Here is an 18,957-nt window from a genome sequence, read left to right on the forward strand (position 1 = left end):
TTAAAGTTTGAGAGGCAAGGATCCTTGAACACTGCTGGACTGTGTTTTTAAATGTTTATATTTTTTCAACTCGGGGGTTTTTCTGGTTTCTTTTTTTTTTTTTTTTTTTTTTAACGTTACCTGTGAAGTACTGTGGGGAGAAATACTTGCAGGAAAGCTGAGTTTATCCCTTTTTTGGCATGCTAATATTTATTTTCATTGTATTTCTGCTTACCAGATTTCCTAGTGGTAATTATTTCCCACCAACTCAGACGGAAGGACAGCGTGGGTGCCTGACAAACAGTAAGTTTATGCCTTGTTTTTGTTATTTGTATTTCAAGAATAACTGGAGAAGCTGAGAATGTTTGATTAATCATAAATTCTGTATTGTAAGCATTAATGCTGTACAACTGTATGAATCTATTAATGTGAGATACTGCAGATGTAATTTAGCTCTTCTTATCTCTCTGTTACTTACCGTAACTGTTTAGGCAGAGACTGATAACTGTATTGTTCTATCCTGAAGATAATGCAGCCTATTAAATAAACACTGATTTATATGTCGTATTCAAAGATCTGAGCAAGCATAGCCCATTTTATAATATTTTTGTATTTAGAGGCTTGCTTAGAATGCAAAATACTTCTCATTTCTCCACCTGTGTTTTGATTCTGCCTTGAAATGCATCTTAATACCAGCTTCCTGGTTCCACAATATAAAATGGTACTGGTGATTTTACAGAAATATGGGCACTCAGAAGAAATTCCAGTTTCTTCTTATTATTTTATATTCTTTTAAAGAAAACTCCTATGTGTTGTGTTTGTCCTGCTTAATCTTGTATCCTGGTAAGAAGAGAGGCGTGAATGTGACTAAGATCTTACTCTTATTTTTAGTGAGGCATGAGTAAAAGCACGTTGGCTTTTAAATTTTGCTGTAAATATAGGGCCATGAAAACAATTTAGAACTGTCAACTTTCCATTGTAAGCTGTTTGGTTTGAGTGAAACAGTACGAGACGTGATTTGTTTTTTATTCCTTACACGTGTATGGATGGTGTTGGGATAGAAACATGGAATGCATACTGTAGGAATAAAATAAGTGCATTGTATTTTAACATTATCAAGAGTCCGAAGTCAACCACATAAAGTTCGAGTGCAGCTTCATTGATCCCAAATTATCTAACAAATAGCTTCCGAAGTATTTTCTTTGGTCCAGCTTGACATCTGAGAGAATTGGAGAACGTTAAAAAGTCACTTTTGTATCTAAATTTGTTTCCACTCGTAGTTCCTGGTTTCCTATTCTCTTCCAATTTCTGACAGGATTTGTTTTCCCTCATGGTTCTGAGCCATTTGCTGCCTCCTAATGACTGACTTATAAAACAGCAAACATGGAAAATTCACAAAAAACTTTCTGGAACTGTCACTGCTGTGTATCTTGTGATTGTCAACCATTTTTCATATATGTAGAACTGATGAAGAAATTTGTGAAAGTAATAGCTTTGCTTTTTGGTGTCCTAGCAGAACATCAGACCTCTCACCCTGAGAAATACTGTACAAAGTGCATAATGGGAAACTTTGGGTGCTGGGTGGAAACAAAGATACAACTAGTTGACTTTGTTACATAAATCACATGATCCAGCCATAAGAATCCTTCTTTTCAAAGGCTTGCATGCTACTTCTGGTGCTTGCTCTGGCTAAACGATCTTCTCCCACCACCCCCCCTCCCACTTTATAATAGGCAATCTTTAATCTTTTTTAGTTTTGTGTCTTTCCTCCCACGTACTTTCTTAAACTTTAACTTCTCTTCTTCATTGAATACTGTCAAACCTAATGTGTTTGGATTATTTAACAAATGAAACAATAGCAAAGTGAGAAGAATCCTCATATCAAACTTTTCTTAATATATACTATTCCTAGCATTGTGCAGCATCACTTTACTTGAGAACTTTGAGACCTGTCTTAATAGAAATATTAAAAATTACATGGGACATACAGAGAATACAGATTTTTAATTTCTGTATGATTTTTTCCCTTCTTGTGAATTCTTCTGCATTTTTTAAGGATGTAATCTTGTAATTAAAGCAATCATCTTGAGTTAGGATGAGAGTTTTTACTGAAGTTCTGAATTTGTTCTGAATTTATGTATTTTGGGGTGTATTCTAAACTTTTTCCAGGACTGAGCTGTGCTCAGTAATAGTACTCCATTTGTGGCACAGTGCTTGTAAGCTGCCAATGTTTTCAAACGTGTTGGATCTTAAAGGATGCTGAGTGCCTCCACCTGTACCTGTTTCCAAGTTGCCAAGTCTGGTGCTTGAACCTTTCAAGCTCAAGCACATTGTGTATTAGAGTATGAAGAATTAGCATAATAAATCACTTACTGTATTTCTTCAGTAAATATTCTCCATCATTTCAGTCATCTGTTGAGAAGGCTTTGTAGGAAAGACTCAGCTACACACAGTGACTACTTTTTTTGAGATGTGTGTAATTATGTACTTGTATGTGTAACTAATACAGTCTGTAATACATGAGAGGAGTTTACAGTCATAGAACGATATGTTGGGGAACTGAAGTTACAGCAAATAAGTTTAGAAGCACTTTCTCTGTTAAGGACGTAATCCAGTACAACACAATTCATGCAAGGAAACGCCTGCAACCCAGTGAGTGAGCTATTGTATGGGTTGAAACCACTGCTGAGCATAAGCAGATAGTTCTAGTGCTCGAGATTAGGTTGTTTTATCTGCCACTTTGGGGGTTTAATCAGACTGACTTGTATTGGAATGGGAAGAGATGTTCAGTGGACAATCGGTGGCATTTATTTTTAAATATGTGAAAAACAGCAAGAGATTGGGAACAAAGGGTGGTAATTCCTCAATACCAGGTGCCCTATAGTGTTCTTCATTGCCTGCAAGGAAAGCTTTTCCTTTTACCTATGTTTTCCAGTTGTCCACTTTAGAGTGTATAACACTGTTCAGCTTAATTGGACGAGTAAGCTATACCTGCACAATTTTCCCTTGTTCCATGAAGTCCATCCCTTACCATTTGAGGATGCTTTCTAAATTCTTCAGACTTCCCACCTGGCTTTTAATGAGCATTGTGGTTGTCAGTTAGGGTTGGGACAGTAATGCCAATGCATTGTGATACTGCTATTATTCTGGTGTCATTTAGAGTATTATTGTGAACCTTTAGAACTGTTGCATTAGTAACATTCCCGATGCACCATCCGTTGTGAATTTGGTGGAGTCAGGCTTATAGTGCAGATAAAATTACTATACAGCACAAACTGTGATAAAGGACGTTTATTTTTTTATAAGCAGGTTGTTCACTGTGAATTCATAGAACATCTGCAAAATTTTCAGAAGCTTCTTTTTGTAATTTTGAGCACTGTTTGGGTTTTCATTTAGCCTTAAGGAACAAGTAAATGATTTTGACTGTGGACAACAAACTTTTAGCATTATATACAAGATAGTACAGAAAGAGGTGTTCTTGTAGAGTGTTTTTAGGCTTACTTGTAAAACTTTTATTGGAATCTTTTCTCTTATAATTAGTGCATGTAATCAATTTCAGTCTGTCTAGTAAAATCAATTTTAGTCTGTCCAATAAGAATGCTCAGGACTTGAGTCAGTATTTTCATCAAACTAGTCTTTAATCTTTTCAAATTTCTTATGGTATGCATTGCTATCCAGTGAAATTGTGTGGTCCAGATACTATTTTAACGAAATATTTTCTACCAGTTTTATTCTTTTCTTTAAAGTAGAACAAAATCTCTGGAGGACCATGTTGAAATTCACTGTACAGCGTAAGTAATGTGGCCATCATCCAGTCATCACTGTCTCAGAAGCTCAACAATTTCATTCTTCCTTCAACATCCAAGGGGAGAAAAACAGGAACAAATATTGTATTGGTAGTTTTGTTGGTTAAAGGAGGCATTCTAAAAATCATTCATTATTTACCTATTATTTTCACGTATTACTTGGAGGCCATAAAACTCATGGCACTTGGGGACTGTAAGTCACAGTCTTTTGATTTGTGTTTAATAAGGAGGACCTGAGAGACACTCACAGATTTATTTGTTGCCTCGACGACTTCAGAGCCTGTGCTTGTAATGACATACCAACAGCAACATGAAATTAGCTGGTTCTTTCCTCTCTTTGTAGTTTGTCCTTAGGCCTAGAAAAGCTGTCAGAACTGTGAGAAAAAGGAGGGGTCTGTTTACTGTCCGTATATCTTTTTTCAATTAGAGATTAAGGAAGGCTAGTTTTCTGGGTAATGTCAAAATAAAGACTGTTCATCATGGCTGTTTGAGCCTGTCACATGCTTTGGAAATGTTCTTAGGACACAACAGTATTTTCTTAACCTAGGTACCTTGCAGACCCACAAACTCAATTTAGTAAAGTCAGTGAAACACTTTTGAATCTACTGGGTGGTGGTGTGACTGCATGAAGAGCTCTTGAAATGTGGAGCCACTTCTAAGGTTAATGCTTGCAGTGCGAATAAGATCACTGCTGCTTGCTTTGTGGTTGGCAAGATACTTATTAGGAAATCTCATTCTTCTTTATTTAAAAAAATAGAACTGACTAAAAAAAAATAGACTAAGTTCCATCATGACGCCATGGTTTGATGGAGCTGGATTGATGGCATCTCTCTGAATGTAAGTAATTGAATATTACTGACTTATGCATGCAGAAAATATAAAGATCCTTGTGCAAATATGCCCCTTTTTAGATAAGGGGAGCAGTGCCTTCCGAGAGCTCTGTCTGATCTATCAGTTATTGTGCTCTGATGCTTCCTGTTTCTTCTGCTCACATTCTCTTATTGAAGCTCTGCAGCACAATATTTCAGGTGCCTGTCAACTCTAACAAGTAACGTGACTTTCCTTGTGCGTGCAGGTAATAGTGCAAGTCAGGAGCATCAAGTGAGTGAGCAGCAAGTATGAACTACAGGGAAATTTGGAAATTATTTTGTTGAACAGGCGTGCAGATTACTGACTGCAGAATACCTGGGAAATGTTCTGATTTTCCCCTTCTTTCAGCATGTCCTGAAATACTTCTAACAGCAGACAGAAGCTGTCCTCAGTGTGAACTTGTCTCATGCAATATGTGGGGCAGAGAACTGAGATCTCACGTACATTTTGTAAGCATTTGGTAATGTTCATAGCTTAAAGCCATCTTGAAGTTAGCCTTCTTTTGAGGGTTTTTTTTAGCCAAATGTGTGTAGTCTGTTTATTGGAAGACCATAGCCTGCCTGTGGGAGGGAGATGCATGAGGCTGTAGGCAACACGTAAAATGGGCAAAGGGAATTGTCAAGTCAGTGTAAGCTGCAAATTGATTTATAGCAGTAAAGTTAAAATGCATTTGATTAAAAACAGAATATGCCACATCTTTTTGGCTTGCTTTCAGGAACTTACCTTGTGATATCAGCTTATTATAGATAAATGAAAAAGGGAAATTATGAAAAGTAGCTGAAATACACAGATTGAATGTTTGGGTGGGAGTGAAATAAGGAGCTGCTGGGTTGGAACAGATTCCTTAAGATCTGTCACATCATACCATTAAAATAAAGAACTAGACATACTAATTTCAAAGGGATATTGTGTAAAAGTTGGAAGATATTAACACAGTACAATGTATTGATGGATTCCAAACTTACGGTTCACTGTGTGTATTACACATCCATAATTACCTTAGATACCAAAATATTTGCTTTGTGTGCTGAATTGCTTGTAAAGGGAGTGATTACAATAGTACTAGAAATTTTTTTGATTTCATCAGCTTGTACGTGTGTCATTTCTTTGGATGTTTCCCAGAATTGATTGATTTCTGATCAGATCTGCATTACATTTAGAGCTTAAAAACAAGTATGTACTTCAACATTGTGGATGAAAGGGAGGGATGTGTAAACTATCAAGTTACTGTTATTTTTACAGCAGCAGGCCATAAAGCTGTGTAGCTCCTTTCCAGAGCTGTGTATTTGGTCCTAGAAATTCAGGTTACTGCCTGGTTCTCCATGCTGTCGTATCAGGTGGCATCATTATTTATACCTGTGCTTGCAGTGCCCTACCTTCCCATGTTATTGCAAAGTCCTTGAACACTGAAAACAGGGCTTTCTCAGGGTATCACAAACCTGAATTTTCTGCAGTGAAGAATTAGTTTTGGTATATCGTTAAAAGGCATCTTTCACTTGTTCTTCTGTTCCTATGGTATGTTAAAAATTGTGTTGTAGAACAAAACCAAATCTTTAATTTTTTTATTTTTTGAGAAAAGAAGAAATAGGCCTTCTTTTTACTAGTGAGATTCTGATAGATGTTTTACAAAGCCTGTGAATTCCAAAGCTTAGACTGCCATTGTCTACTCTTAACCTGCAGTGCCAGTAAAGGATACAGTGTCAGCCTTAACTCTGCATTTTCCTGGCTTTTGTCACTTGGTCATAATACAGGTGGTTATTTTTGTCTAGAAATAATAGCTAAAAATGAATTTTGCCTAGTAAAATTTAGATGACAAGTAAGTCACAAGTTCACTGCAATACTAATGTATGTCATCTTTAAAAGAAGCATAATTTTGAGTACTTGTTAGCTACTGTCTAGAGGTACAGAAATATCCTCACTTCTTGCCTTTTGACAAGAAACTATATTGTAAGTTTTATATGTAGGCTAATGAGAGAGGCAAAAACTTCTAATTTTTACAGAGCATGAATTAAATATGACATCACAACAAGGTTGCTTTATGGCAAACACTAAAAAAAAAAAAGCAAAGCAACAGAAACTACAGAAGGAAAAACATCTTTCTACTGGTATGCAGTCATTAGAAATGAATGAAGGTTTGTGTAGAAGGTTCACAGACAGATGATCACTGATCACACATGATCATATCTTCAATGATCACAGTTGTACCTGGGCAACCTTATTTTGCCCACTTAGACCTGTTTTGCTAACTCTCCCTGATCCTTCTCATTAATCTCATCCTAACTGAGGTTGGGGCAAACTGTAAGAAATCTGAGACTTGAGTTCTGAGAGAAGGATGCAGATGTTACCTTAGCTAACCAAAGGAGTAATTTTGGCTACTGCTTCCGTGAGTCTGTCCACCTTCTGGCCTGTTGGGAAGCTTTGTTTGCTTTCTCCTCTGCAAATTGTAGTTGAATCCTTTGTAAGAAAAGGAAAGGAAGCAGAAGGCGTCTCGCAACTCAGGATGGCTGCTGCCTTCTTCAGCTCTAAGCTGGTCTCTATTGTTTCTTGTCTTTTTACGTTCCTCCTTTGCTCTGTAGCTGCCATACAGCTCTGGCAGGAACAAGTATGACTATGGGAAAAAATATGTAGTTCTGGGGCTGGGTAAAAGTAGGTGATTGGGAAAGGCAGAAAGCCTTTGTTTCTGGGCAGGAAGATGGGCATATGTTAATGGATTTACAATGCTTTTTCAACTCCAGAACTAAATAGCCTGCAAGTACAGGCCTCAGTTAGGAGCCTGTGCAGCACACAGTTAACTCAGGATAGTTGAACAGTGGTAATTTTATTTCTATTATGGAAGTACAGCTGCTCTGTGAAAGCAAGTATAACCTGCTATAACCTTGGTTTTGTTTAAGTTGTATTTTTGGATCTTTCTTGTCCAGCTTTAATACAGACAAAATCAAATCCTACATCGCAGTTCTGTTCCTATCAGCATTTAACAGAACTTGTAAAATAATGCATGTGTGTAACTGTTTTTCCACTGGGTAATCTGTATAAGTCTAACTCTGAATTGAATTTGTAGTCAGGGAGTAGGTGTGGGTCAGGGCCTGATCTGCACTGTCTCAGGTGAGAGCTTTCTTCTCCCCATGGAAATATGGTCCTCTCTGGTTTGTGGTGCACCATACAGCCAGTTAGCATGTCTGGGATAAACCACCTCAAACAAAGGAAAATGTTACTTGTACAAAATTGGGACAGCGCCCTAATGGCTGAGATACTGTGTAAACAGGAGTATTGCCACCTCTAGCACCATCTTGTGTTTTTCCTTTAAATGAAAGGGGAAGAGAGGCTTGCCAGCTGCATCACAGGATGACTTGTCCTACAGGTATGGCAGGCATACTCTGAATGTGCCCCTGGACTGGTCCTTATGGAGATGTAGCCAGAATGGCTCCTTATCAGGCATATCGAAGAATAAGAGATGATTTTGTTTAGCCCTCATTTTGTGTCCAGAGAATAAGAGGAGATTTGCCAAAACCAGAAAAAAATGCTGGCAAATCTTCTGCAGAATTCAGTTGTCTGCCAGTTAAATTCCATGCATTCAGTCTATCAGATTCAATTCTTCTAGTAATCTGGGACATAGTGCTTGGCTACAGTGTGGTTTTGTGGTGGTTCTCTGTTCTTAATATTGTTCACTAAGGCCCAGATTCATTGAAGGACTTTTACATTCTCGGCTCACTTTTTAAATATACCTTTAATTTTGTAGGTCTGATTTTAGGATCTTCATCCTGTGGGCATTGTGTCCTGATACTGAAGTCACTGGAGTCTAAGCCTGTCTGTGGAGGAGAATAAGGAAGGTCATATACAATGCAGATAGTCTGTGTATGTGAGATCAAGAATCACCATGGTTACCTAGTTGGCATCCTACTGTCTTTTTTTTTTTTTTTTTTTTTTTAAATATATTAACAGATGCAGGTCCTAAATCTGTAGCATAAAACAGTTTTCTTTGTGAAGTAATGATAGGAGCCTCTTCTGTATCTATTTCTTTGCAGCAAGCGTATATCCAATAATCTCAGGTAGCACTGGTGAACAGGATATGCCAGAACTGCTACTGGTCTCCCACAGCATGATTTTTCACCTGTACATTGCTGCTAGTAAAACGAGAATTTGTTTGCTATTTTGTTTACTTTTTTTTCATGTGAAATATCTATTGTCAGCAGCACGTTTTCAACTTTTTTTGTTGGTGGTTGGAGGTTTTGTTTGTTTATTTGTTTTTTAAATGGGAACTTACATTTCATCCCACAGTGGTTAACTGCTGTCTGCTTGTTAAGCCTTTGTAACATTAGGTAGGAGTGACTGCTCAGTTCTCTAGAAGGAGGAATATTTCAGGATGAAGTGATAAAGCTCCAACTTTGACGGCTGCACCTGGAGCCTGTTCTGACATGTCACTCAGCAGCTCATGGCTTTTAGTGACTGCTGAATGCTGAAGGGGAAAGTTTTTCTAGCGTAGTGTTCTTGTCCATCATGTACTCTGCTCCCAGCCACATCGCAGTGGCAGTGTGGTTGTACAAACAGCCACGTGAGTCCTTATCTGGGCTAAATTGCTCAGTTACTGCTAGACCAAATTCTGGAGAAATAATGTAGTTTTTAACTTGTGTTTAAGTACCAAAATGCTGATGTGTATCTATAGAAAGTGGGGCACCAAAATGAGAGGTAAGAGCTGAGCTGCCTTTGCATATGGGAGATATGTGCTACAAGCATTTCTTCCAGCATAAGTGATAAATTTCACTTTTCCAGTGGGCAGCATAGCTTAATTTAGTAACTTTATCTGTGACGTGGATTTTAGGTGACCTTTCTTACCCATAGTTGGGAGGGGCAAAATGATTCAACAGAAGTGGCATATTTTGGAATTTATCCTTCACTGCTTACAAACTGATGTTTTACTGATCCTATTCTGTCTCAGGTAACTTTACTACTTGCTGCAGTTATGCTATTGGTTTTATGCTACTACACTTACAACAAAGGTGTATCAGTTAAAAAAAAAAAAAGTGTCATTTCTTTTAAAAGAAGAAATCTGTGAGATATTGTAGCCATCTAAAAGGTAAGTTAATAGAAGGAAAGATTTTTTACAGCTTGAAAGAAGAATCTAAATGCTTTGGATCAGATTTTGAGTAACAATTGCTCGGGAAAGAGGATAGTCATGTAAACTAGAGGGTGAATTTTTAATAGGGAAAACGATGCTGGAAAACAACCAATAAGAATGTGGGCAGGTAATGAATAATTAGTGATCATATTTAAATACCTATTTTTTGCTCTGTTCATATCATTTTATGTTGTGCCTTTTGCCAGGATTTTGCACATTAAGATTGCCATGTATTGCTCAGTATTGTTAATACGCAAAATCCTGGCAAAAGGTTGACATTGTAATGGCTCTAAAGGACCCATTTCAATGTAAATCCTGAGAGTCTATCAATGTGCAGGGGATTTATGTGGGTGAGTCCCATTAATGGTAATGGGACTTATGTGCGTAAATCTCTTCTGCATTGATGGGAAAATAGACTCCTTAGTATGCAAAGTCTCATTTGAAATCAAAGAGCATTTGCATACGATCCATACATAGCATGGGATTCCGTCTTAAAAACAGTATGACAGGAAGATAGCACACCTTAACTACCTTCGTGGATAAATATTAAGGCAAAAATGCATAATAGAAATAATGTGGTTTTTCTTTTTTTAATTAAAAAGAAATAGGAATGCTTACATAATTGTCTCCAACTATTAGAAGCCAAATTAGGTGTTCTGTTGATTGCTTTCTATATGAGTGTAAAAATAATGATGTGTAGTTGTGGAACTAATCTTCTGAATTTCCTCATGAGATTTCGGATGTCTTAAAGACTACAAGCTTAGCAGTTGTCAAAAGATCTTTGCTGTCCCTGTTTTACTGCAGTTCTCAAAGCCTGCTGTTCTAACCCTCTCGAGTAAGATTCTAAAAATTATATGCCAATGCTCCTTAGAATATTCCAACCTGTGATACAGAATGATTTCACTTAATGATGAAACCTATCCCTAATGAACGTGTATGTGCAAGCTGGATGGCATCACAGCGTCGCAAGTTGAGCTGCCATGTGGCACGTCTGAAAACAGAATACGAGAACGCTGCTTTCCAGCAGGTGTCACTGTTGGCAAATGTAAAATTAAAACTGCGTTTATCACAGCTTGTGTAAAGCTGGAAAGGTTTGGGATGAGGCAGTGCACTTTGCTCTGGTTTAGTCTCCTCCATGCAATGTACAGGTGCTTTATTTGTTACTCTATCTGGTATATATTGGTAACTTCAGGGAGGTTCAAGTGGATGTGAATATGTTATGGCAAAATAATAGTATTGCCTGGAAGATACCTAAAATAGCTTAATTTCTTCTTTGCTGCCTGGCATCCAGATTTGCAGCATTATTTTTAAAACTGCTGTGCATATAAATGCAATTTAATTATTTTGCTATTTATGCTTTTGGAGAGGATGAAGAGTTTGATGTCCTTTAGAACATGAATGTAGCTACTTAATACCTGTTTAGAGTACTGGGGACTGTGAAGGTTTCATCTGTCCATAAGAGGAAAATCTGTGTTACATCTCATGTGTCACCTCACCTTATGAATTAGAATGAATGATTTCAAGGATACCTCAGAGTGAGGAGCCCTCCAAGGGGAAAAGCGAAAGTTGAATATGTTTGAGAAGTGAGGATATCTGTTTTTAGTGCTCAGAATGAATTTAATTTTTGCCAGTATTGATATAACGTTGTTTAATCAAGGATTTTTTTTGATTTTATGTTAACTGCCGTTGTATAATCTGGAGAAGGGGAGGGCTCATTGCTCTCTGCACCTACATGGGGGGAGGCTGCAGTGAGGTATGCATCGGCCTCTTTTCTCAGGCAACAAGTGATAGGATGTGTAGCAGTGCTCTTGGGTTGCACTGGGGAGGTTTAGATTGGACATCAGAAAGAATTTCTTCAGGGTGAGCAGTCAGGCATTGGAATGGGCTGCCCAGGGAACTAGCACTTAGGGACACTGTTTGGTGGTGGGACTGGGTAGGTTAATTTGAAGGTTGGGCTTGATCTTGCAGGTGTTTTCCTTTTAAATGGTTCTGTGATGGATCAAATTCTCACTGATATCAGCAATAGACTTTTTTAATACTGGATAGTATTTCAGTAACTTTGTAAGTCCTCGTTGGGGATATAAGTACATCACACACAGTACAATCATATTAGTAGTTAATTTCTTTGTTGGTTAAAGGACAACTTTCCTGCTTTTTTTGAGGGTGTGGGGAGGGAGGTGGGAACATGCCATGTAAGTAAAGAGTCTACAGCTGTAACACGGGAGGGGAAAACAGCATGCATGATTACAGCACCTGGTTGCACAGGTAAACTTAATCTGAGAGCCAGGTATCAGCTGAGCTCTGTTCATCCAGCAGCAATTAGTCCACCTCAGCTGTGAAGAATTTAGCTAAACTCATCAAGAGTATTCTGGGAGTAGGAATGATAGGAAAAGCTGTGTTTAGACTTCATGCCTTACAAACTGAAGTGGGGGCTGCTAGCGTTGTCTTCTCTCGACAGGGTCTTTGGGGTGACAATCTGTGCTTGGGAAGCTCTGCCTCGCTAGAGGGTGATGGAGAAGTGCTGCTTCACTGCTACCTATGTCTCCAAAGGTGTTGTTTGGGTAATTTACCTGATGATGGGTTTTATTTATTTATTTATTGAATACTTATACAAATTTTACTCCTTTAAGTAACTTCTGCTCTAGAATCTGACTAAAGTTTTATTAAACAGCAATTAGTGAAGAAATAAGGCTGTTACAACAACAGTTAGAGAATACTGTAATAATGCACAATAACATGATTAAGGTTTTCTGGGTATCTAAAGTTAGGAAAAAAATCAGTATGTTTCAGGATCTGATATTTTAGTAACTAAGTTGACCAAAAATCAACAGGTTCTGGTTTCTGAAGTCTAGACTAATTGTGTATGCTAGATTTGCCATATCTATGAATAAGCGTATGCTGGGTGAGCGCAGCTCTAATGCTTTGTTATTAAACATTATTGAATGCGTGTGTTCATTTGCTTCCCCTAAAGTAATATTTGCTGTTGTTTAATTTATGGCGTTGCGAATTAAAGAAGTCCCTCACACAAAAACTTCTTTGTTTGTAACGAACTTAAATGAGTCAAAATCTTGCAGCTAAGAAAGCATAGTTTTTTAGGTTCTGCAAGTATTAACATTGAGTTTTATCAGTGAACTTTTACTTGTGCCTTTCCTGATGGGAGCAGGATTCTCAGTCTTTGCAGGATCTAGTTCTACGTGGCTTTTTAGACTTCGTTTTTCTAGGGCATTCCTTTGTGCTTCTTACAATATATTGTGTCTTAAGGACAGAGAAGCTGTTGTGTTCAGAATAAAGAGGTAAAGAGGTAGGTAGAGGAGAACTGCTGCTGATTTTGGTGCATTTTGGAATTCTGCACAATACCTGTCAAGAAAAATATCAACATGTTTTGAAACATCAGAGTCAGCACTGAAACCATTCTGGAAACATAACAGGCCTGAGAAACATGGAGTTCACAGTGTTCTGAAACAGATGCAGTGTGGAAAAGATGCAAGCTTTGGTTAATCAGCATGGAATGATAAAAAGGACGAAGGGGAAAAGGAGTCTCTGAATGTGACAACTGTGACTTCTGGATTATAACTGCTGCTCTCAGCAGCTAACAGTAGAATTACATCTTCAGATGCTGCATAGAAACTGTTGAGTCATGGCCTGAACCACTGATTGAGCACATGGGGAGAGGATTTGGTCAGCCCTAGGAACACAGGTGAAGGCAATTCATCTGTGCAATTGGAAGGGGTGGAGGCTGGCCTCATTAGACCTCATTTAAGGGCTGATTGCCACTGGGGAAGAATCTCTTTCTGGAGATCCCTCTTTGGTGAAGCTTTCTCCTGTGAACCTAGAATCTTCTGATGGGGTGAGTGATTTTCTTCCTTTCCTTCATAGCACCCTTCTGTTGTGCCTATCCTTCTATCGTCACACCTCTGTTGTAATGTCTTTCCCATTGTATTGATCTGTCCAGTTGCTACAGATGCCTACCCATGGTCTACCAGGAAGCCGCTGTAGTCCAACAGGAGGAAGTAGTTGGTCAGATTGTATGTGGTGGTTTAAGAAATCAATACATGAGGTTTAAAATGATTTTTTTTTTAAATGAACCACTGTCTGAATGCATTCTGGGATGGCTGAAATTCTGCTAATGGAAAACAATGCAGAATAATACTCTGATGCAGTAGTAACAACCAAATGCATTTCTCCATTCAGAGGAGATGACAATGACACAATTATCTCACAATGCAAAACAATCAGTGCAGTAAGTAAATATCTGTAAACTTATTTATTTTATGTAAGATAAACTAATTAGGCATTTTTTTTTCCCCTTTCATGAAGTAGAATGATAAATGGATTGAACCTCTGTGCTTATTTCAAAATTAAACTGCTTTTTGTCTTCAGTTTGGAACAGTGTACTTGGTATTGTCAGCCCTTTTACGTTTCCTCAGTAAGTAAATTATGTATGTGTGCTCCTATCAGGTATACCACTACACTGGAAAAAGAATTGGGTGTTAACCAAGAGTTTGCTTGGTCCGGTTAGGTCCAATGTCATATAGAGTGCAACTCAAGTAAAGTTTTGGGCCAGCTTGCTTTCTTCCAAACTGCTTTTGTATCCAGATCCTGAGAAAATCTGATGTGTTTTAAAGAAAGGTTTGCTGACTAAATGCTGTATATATAGTTGCATGGAATATCTTCAGTAAGTCCTCTAAGCAAGTTTTATGATGGAGATGAGAATTATTTATTAGAATGGCTCTCAAGCTGTACATAAGAGGTTTCTTAGTACCTGGATTATCTCATTTATTAGTAGTCTAATAGCTTGCGCAGTTTTGGTACATCTCTGGCACACTGTGTGGTTTGACTTCTCAAAACTCTTGACTGTAAACCCAAATCTCTTTGTAACTTTTGGTCCTTTCACCTATTCTTACCTATAGCATCAGAATTTAGAATCATAGAAACTCTTTCAACTCTATTAAAAGTAATATTTGGGGGACAAAAAATTAGTAAAGGTGAAGCCTTCCACCTCATCTTCTCCAACTAGAATGACTGCTGTGTTGACAGATTTGCTTTGATGAAACAGTTATAATCAGTTTGAATTATGTAAGGTTGCACTGGACATAATAAGATATTGAGGCTACGTAATGTAGGCACTCATCAAAAGATAATGCAGAGATCCAAAACCTGCTGTACTATCTCAGTGCATAAATGCTCACATCAAGTGCCTTGTGCTGTACAGTTTGTAAGTACAGGCATGCCTACTTCTCGTGTCTGAAAACACTGGAGTCATTGAGCTGTGAGAAAATTATGGCCCCATTTGGCCATGTGATTGTGAAAAAAGTTGTACTAATAGCTGTGTCGGTCTTCCTTGTAATAGTTACTTTACAGTTGCTCAACTAAGGATTTAGAATCTTGTTGCTTTACTGCTTTTACATCTTTGGTTCAATGTACTGATAAATTGACTGGCAAGTAAAATTTTCGAACACTGTTTTTTTGCTTTTGTCGTCAGTTGAAGTGAAGTTGAAATTGGAAAGGAGAGGGAACATGAGAAGTGCTCCTGCTGTAACTTCCAAATCTAGTAATACAAGCAGTTTATAGAGAAAGGCCAGTGGGTTTATTTAAAAAAAAAAGCCTTTATATAAACATCTACATATGTTTAAAAGTTTTAAATTAAATTACATATCTTTTCCATTTCTAGGCTCCTGAAGATTTATAAATTCTTTTTCTTCTTTAAATAGTGTAAACAAATTTAGTAGTTGGTGTTCAAAGGCTGTTAAAAAATACTTGAAATAACGTGACAATCTCTTCTTTACAGTATAGTAATAGTAGGTCGTTAATTAGCTACCCAAATACTGAGGTTGTAGTTAGGATGGTTCTGAGTAGGAGGTGATACTGACGTGCTGCCTATTTCACAACAGATGATACGCAGTGCATGTTAATTCCAGTTCTTAAAAGAAAACTTTCCATCATGCTAAAAAGCTCTCATTTTAAAGGGTGAAATCTTTCTTACAAATGCTAGCTTTATGAAACATGTCTATGAAAGATACTACTATATCTGGCAATGAGAAGAATCATAGATGTGTGCTTAATAAGGATCGCTATTTAAAAGTTTAAAAAAAAAAGTTAAGCATCAGTATAAATTAAACCAAATGCCAATGTCTATAAATTCTCATTAGACTAAAGTAGCTAAAAACTTGATAGTCTCTTTCCATCCATCCTCCTTTTTCTTTCTTGAGCATGAGTTACTTAATGAGGTTCATTGGACCTGATGTCCCACATCACATTTGTCAAGAAACCCAAGAGGGAGTTCGGTTTTTGTTTTCCCATGTGGTCTCAGCACAAGAGTCCTTCATATTAAATTGGACTTATTTTTTAGTTTTATAGTAAAGTTTAGTTTGGTTTTGTGGGTGGTTTGTGAGTTCTGCTGCCTGGGGACCTCTGGTGCTTCTGGGAGAGTCAAAGCTTAGAAATTGACCTAGATGCTTACTTGTCTTAGATTTTCTCAAACTGCTCATATTGGTTGAGCAGTAAATATATGTTGAATTGCCAAAAAGGTGACAATTTAAGTCCACTGTAGCTGCTATTCAAGTGCCTCCGTCATCTGGGATTGTCTTTCTTTATCAAAATCATCAAAATAGCTTCTAATTTTGATAAAGTGTCAATAGGCTTTTGATATAAGAGTGAAGAAGCTAGGAAATAAATCTGATTGCTACTGCTTTGGTTTTTTGTGCTACTGATTACTGGGAGCATGGTGGGCAAGAAGTCTGCAGGAATAGGTCCTTAATTGGTGAAATTCAGATATGTCCATGCTTAAGGTTTGATGCTGTTGTTTTCTAACTGGTATTTGTATTGGACGTGATGCAGTTAATTGAAAGTGCTTGCTTTAACTTAAAGTCCCTTTCGGCTGGCAACATCTTCTGTAGAAAGCTGTATCACAGTATAGTTCATTTCTTGTCTTCAGGTACTGTACCTAATTGCATCAGAGTGTTTTTTGATTCAGTAGGCAGCACACTGTTATCCAGTTACTGCTATCAAGCTATGGGAGATTAGTGGCATCGTATTGTTGTACTTCTGTTTACATGATCTGCACGCTCTTCACAAGCAATGCTCTAGCAGTATTTGTAGTTGTGTCTGAAATTCAGTATGTGTTAACTGTATATTCCAGTGATGATTAAATGCTTTTAGATGGTTGCGTATAATATTTACACGTAACAGATTTGGTACGATCCTCCTATGGGTTGCTGAGTGCTGTAGTGTGTTAGCGAGAGAAACAGTAGTTACTGTCCTGCTGTCTTTTGGCATTGTGTTCTGATTTTTAAATGTCAGATTTCTTTTTTTTTTTCTGCTGCTTTTTTTTTGTAAGTCACTGGATTTGATTTGCTTTAGGGAAGTGTTTGTAGTCATAATTGAGAGATATTAAGCTTGGTGTTAATTAAACAAATTGATGTGAAAATCTGACTAAGTCCTGAGAGGGTTAGATTTTCCCAGCTGTGAGAGATCAGAAATTTGGATGATGTGCAAGTTAGCTGCATGAGCTAAAGGAAGTCACAATAAAAACGTGATGTATTTCTAAATTCTAATAGCAAACTCTTTATTGGGCCTGAGTGGCTTTATTGTACTATGAGTGTTAAAAAAAACTAGATACTGAATGTAGTGGAGAGAAACCAGGATCTTCCTTTTCTATGGAGAATGGCAATCTTTTATTTTTGGAAGAATGAAGAAAGCCTTTTTGCACACCTTTAGGAAAGTCCTAGAAAGTGGCACTCTCCCTATATAAGTTCAGTGTGCCTTTGGAGAAGAGCAAGGAAGGATATACAGGCAATAACTTTGGATATGTGTTGGCGTTTAATCAGAAACTTGTTTTCAAGTGATACTCACTGTAGTGTCTGAACAGATCTGTTCATTTGTAGATTAACTTCCCCATTTTTTTCACTGCCATTTTCAGCACAAATTGGTTCAAGACCAACTCGGATGTTTTGTTTTGGGAAATATTAGCTGACCACCTCCAAAGTTTCTTGTGACCTCGATCATTCAGTGATTTCTGTTCCAAGTCCATCTCTGAGTGTGGCACACTAGAGGCACCTCTGGAGCTGGGGTCTGAAATTATTTCTAATATCCTAATCCTTATTAGCAGAGAACTCCTTTATTATGTGAGATTTTGACTTTGAGGCCTCTAAAAAGGAATAGAGAGAGTTGATTTTCTTTCAATTGATGATATGGAACAACCAGGTTGTCCTATTTAGATTTATTTTATAGAAAGCATAGAAACTGCTTGTTCTGACAGCTTTGGAATCCTAGGAACAAGAAAGTTTGTTTGTTTGTTTTACACAGAAAGAACCTTTTTCTCAGCTAACTGTTCTGTGTGGATTCATACACAGTATGAAGTGAATACTGAGTGTTAGTAACACCTACTCCAGTGACATAAATTCAGATTACAAACTTCTTAGCATGCTTCTCAAGTATACTATGATGTCACGTACTTGAGGAGATGAACACAAAGAGAGCTGTTTGGTATAAGAACTTAAAGGTGTATAATAGTTGTTATTTTTTTCTTTGACTGTTCTCGTAGTAAAGATAGAATGCTCCCTGGAAAGGTGGACCCCTCAAGAATTTGTCATGACCAAGGCTGTTTACAGAACAGCAAGAATTGTACCCTGCAGCCTCTTAAGTTGTACTAGATCTACATAAGGTTACCTGTTTCTAGCATTTGTCCTGGGGAGTCAGTGGCACAGACCACCAGGAGAACTCCAGGTAGTTTACTGTTCTTTCATTGGTAGAAACTTCCAATGTAAACAGTAGAGGTGGCAATTTGGTAATTTAGTCAAGGCCTCAGCTGGAATAGCTTAGCTGACATGCTGCTTTCTTATTAATTGTTACTTTTATTTACAGATACTGAGTCTATAATTACAGTGCGTTTTAGTTTTTCAACTGCTTCTGCTACTTACAGACCTAAATTATTTGCTTTATTCTTTTCCTCCTCTATAGTTGTTTGAGAAGAAAACTCACAAGAGAAATACTGGTTTTCTTGCAGGAAAATGTTCTTCAAGTGTCTGAATTGCCTGGAAAATCTGGAAGTATAATTTTGAAAATGTAGAGATGAAAAACAAAAATCCTTCATATCACAAAGGATTTTTCACTTGCTTAGGGAGTATTAAAACGTTTTTTCTGGGAATCTTTATCTTGGTATGTTAGTCAGTCCCTTATATATAGAGCATA

At 37.5% G+C, this 18,957-nt stretch overlaps 1 long non-coding RNA gene across 2 annotated transcripts in view; it reads left to right on the plus strand.

The window, feature by feature from the left end:
• The first annotated feature begins 215 nt into the window (after positions 1 to 215).
• The window catches only part of LOC122185475, a 219,364-nt gene continuing 200,622 nt past the window's right edge, over positions 216 to 18,957 (plus strand). Inside the window, exon 1 of one of the 2 annotated variants that reach the window (XR_006180879.1) lies at positions 216 to 282. This is a non-coding gene — a long non-coding RNA (uncharacterized LOC122185475). Of the gene's footprint in view, positions 283 to 12,251; positions 12,319 to 18,957 lie in introns of those variants that run through there. The other variant, XR_006180878.1, reaches the window with a different exon arrangement.

The sequence above is a fragment of the Lagopus leucura genome, unplaced genomic scaffold, assembly GCF_019238085.1.
Source record: "Lagopus leucura isolate 7727_CA_CO unplaced genomic scaffold, USGS_WTPT01 Super-Scaffold_100029, whole genome shotgun sequence".
Classification (NCBI taxonomy): Eukaryota; Metazoa; Chordata; class Aves; order Galliformes; family Phasianidae; genus Lagopus; species Lagopus leucura.